The sequence below is a fragment of the Lissotriton helveticus genome, chromosome 1_2 (genome assembly GCF_964261635.1).
Source record: "Lissotriton helveticus chromosome 1_2, aLisHel1.1, whole genome shotgun sequence".
NCBI lineage: Eukaryota > Metazoa > Chordata > Amphibia > Caudata > Salamandridae > Lissotriton > Lissotriton helveticus.
The window spans coordinates 440819509-440822949 of NC_136058.1; the positions used below are offsets into that span (position 1 = coordinate 440819509).

Below are 3441 nucleotides of genomic sequence, written 5' to 3' on the forward strand. Positions count from 1 at the left end.
CAATGAAGACTTGAGCTCCAGTATTCAAGGCGGCATCAGCAACGTCATATTGACGAACCTGAACGTTAACTGACGGATCCTGGAAGAAGCTGTCAAGGGCAATTCAGTGAATGTAAGAGTCTGAGCCGAGCACCTCCACTCCACAAAACTAAGAAATTACCGCTGGAAAATTAAAGCAACAACACTGACAAAGTACCTCTATTGTAAACAGGTGCCCAACACCAGCTTTGATCCTGGGATTGAAATGATGTGTTTACAGCAGTGCTCCGCTTTCTTGAAATGATAACAGACCACCATTCAGTGCGCTGGGTGTATGGTAAACTCTTTCTAGCCAAACCACAGGAACCAGAGTAAAGAACAATGGTGTGGAGCCAGACAATTGACGTGTAAAAGAAAGACGAGTTCTGCTATCTAAAATACAAGTTTATGTCCCAGTTTGTGCCGACCAGAAGGAAGATGGATCATTATCCCTAACTGTGCAAAACATTTAACCATTCCAAAGACACTATCGCCCACAAAAAGCCTTGCACTCTTTATGAGTGCGATGGTTTTTTGGTGACCTTGAGTGTGGCAGCTGTTTCGTGACATTTGCACTTTATTAAATCAGAAAGCAAATGTGCAAAATATCATACATACAGGGAATGTGAGACTAACACAAATGCTTTATCAGCCATGTTTGCCCTTCAGGAAACACATTCATGGGATGCAGGCAAATATATACCAGACTCGGAGACATTAACCGAGAAAGAAGAACCTTACACATGCAACAAGAACTTTAGTTTATCATCAGAACTAAATCACCATCAGCAAACACACACAGGTGACAAACCATTCGAGTGCACTGAATGTGGGAGTAATTTTAGTTACTCTTCAGCATTAAGGAATCATCAGCGTGCACACACAGGGGAAAAACCATTCAGGTGCAGTGAATGTGACAAGTGCTTTAGTGATGTATCAGTCCTACAAAGACATCAGCGAACACACACTGGGGAAAAACCATACCATTGCAATGATTGTGGAGAAAGCTTTAGACATTCCTTAACATTAAGGAATCATCAGCGAATACACACGGGGGAAAAACCATTCAAGTGCAGTGAGTGTGTGAAGAGCTATAGTCGGTTACCATATCTACAAACACATCAGCGAACACACACAGGAGAAAAACCATATGATTGCAATGAATGTGGAAGGTGTTTTAGTGATTCCTCAACTCTCAGAATTCATCGGTGAACACACACAGGGGAAAAACCATTCAAATGCACAGAATGTGCGAAGAGCTTTAGTCAGTTAGGAAACTTACAAAGACACCAACAAACACACACAGGGGAAAAGCCATTTAAGTGCGGTGAATGTGTGAAGAGCTTTAGTCAATCATCAGTCTTACACAGGCATCAGCGAACACACACAGGGGAAAAACCATACCATTGCAGTGAATGTGTGAAGAGCTTTAGTCAATTATCATACTTACAAAGCCATCAGTGAACACACACTGGGGAAAAACCCTACCATTGCAGCGAATGCGGAAGTAGTTTTATTGACTCTTCAGCATTAAGGATTCATCTGCGGATTCACACCGGGGAAAAGCCATTCAAGTGCAGTGAATGTGTGAAGAGTTTTAGTCAGTTATCAATCCTGCAAAGTCATCAGAGAACACACACTGGGGAAAAACCATACCATTGCAGTGAATGCGGAAGTAGTTTTAGTAACTCCTCAAATCTAAGGATGCATCAGAGAATGCACACAGGGGAAAAGCCATACAAGTGCACTGAATGCGCGAAGGCCTTTAGTCGATTATCAATACTACACCGCCATAAGCAAAAACACACCGTCATTGATCACACGTTGAAATAATCCTCGAGGTACAGGGAATTCGTCAAGATTTTAAGTACATTAACAATAATACTGACGCATCTGTCGAAATACAAAGGAGCAAACAAGTGCAGTTGTTGGGAGATTAAGGAATTACAGAAAACTATAACATTATAATTATTTGGAACATTCAAATACCAGATGATAAAAAGTAGATGATAGAAGACCCGGCTAGCAGGAAAGAAGTAAAACATAGATATTTGTTAAATTATGAAAGTGTTTAATGTCAGGGATTGTTCATTTCTCTACAGGTAGGAAGAAACATGAAGCACCAGGAAACACTTTGGGAGACGAGCATAATGTGGACTAATTGAAAAGAAAGGTTTGTTTTTATTGAGTGAAACAGAGTTATAAAGAACAACATCCAAGCACACCGGATCACACTACTGGTAAAAGTAACAGAATGCTTGGACTGACAAGAGTATTTTCAGCAAGATTTAGGGATTAGTGATAAAACCCATAAATCCATAACTCTAAAACACATGCACTCCCAAGGAGTGTTCAACCAAAAAACAAACGCAGTTCCTAAGAGTGAGCAGTGCAACTATACAAGTCGCCCAATCAGAAGGATGGCAAAGAGGCTTTACTCCGGGGGAGTGACAAACATTAGAAGAGCCAAGACAAGCTGACACGCAACATGTAAAATAAGCAAGCTACCAACAACATGTGTCCAAAAATATCCTAGAATAAAAGCTAGATATGACCATAGTGGTTGTTCTCTACACTAAATAATACAAACAACAACTTATTTAGTACATGCCGTTCACTCATTTGTCTCTTCAATTACGAGTTCTGTTATCACCGAATTTATTGATGCTCATTTTACCAAACATGAAATGCAAGAAAGGCGGTGTCAGTCATACCGAGCTGTCTCTGGTGTTCTGCTTGTTCATATTTCTATAAACTCTACCTTGACGAAGGAAGGAATAACACTATTACTCTATAAACGCTAAACTCACAAATCACTTTTAGGGGGAAGCTGCAACTTGGGTTACTTGCAAGTGATAGGATGCTCTGGGACATATATCTGCAGCTTTCGTTTAATCATTAGTGTGAAAGACTACGGAATCCTTGTAGTTAGTCTGTGTATCTTTGAATGTTTAACTAACATATAATGATTTGTAGATGTGGGATCACATTGTGCTTTTGATGCAGCTGCTCCTTGTTTCCTACCAGTGTTTATGAATTGATTAGTTTTATAAATTGGGTAGGCCTGAATTATATTCCGCCCCGAATACCATTAAGAGAGGTGATGTGCAATGGATTAAGAATAATTTTCTGGAACGTAGGGTGATGGAACGGGAGGAAGTAGAGCTCCAAAAACCGGGAGTAAGAGCCAATTATATACTGCAGACTACCCTGAAATTGGAACCCTACTTGTCCATTGTGTCTCGGCCCTTCCATCGCAATCTCCTTGTAAGATTTAGACTGAATATTATACAATATTCCTTGGGGAATTACCCAGTATGGGGTAAATTATATCCTTCTATCCCCTGTAGCTGCGACAATTTTACTGAACAAACCCTGATGCACTTTATTATGTTTTGTAGCTACTACGAGGAATGTAGGAAA

General features: G+C 40.2%; 1 pseudogene; it reads left to right on the forward strand.

Moving 5' to 3' along the window:
* Window positions 1–446: 446 nt before the first annotated feature.
* LOC144807679 (uncharacterized) lies at window positions 447–2975 on the forward strand (annotated as a pseudogene).
* Window positions 2976–3441: the final 466 nt, after the last annotated feature.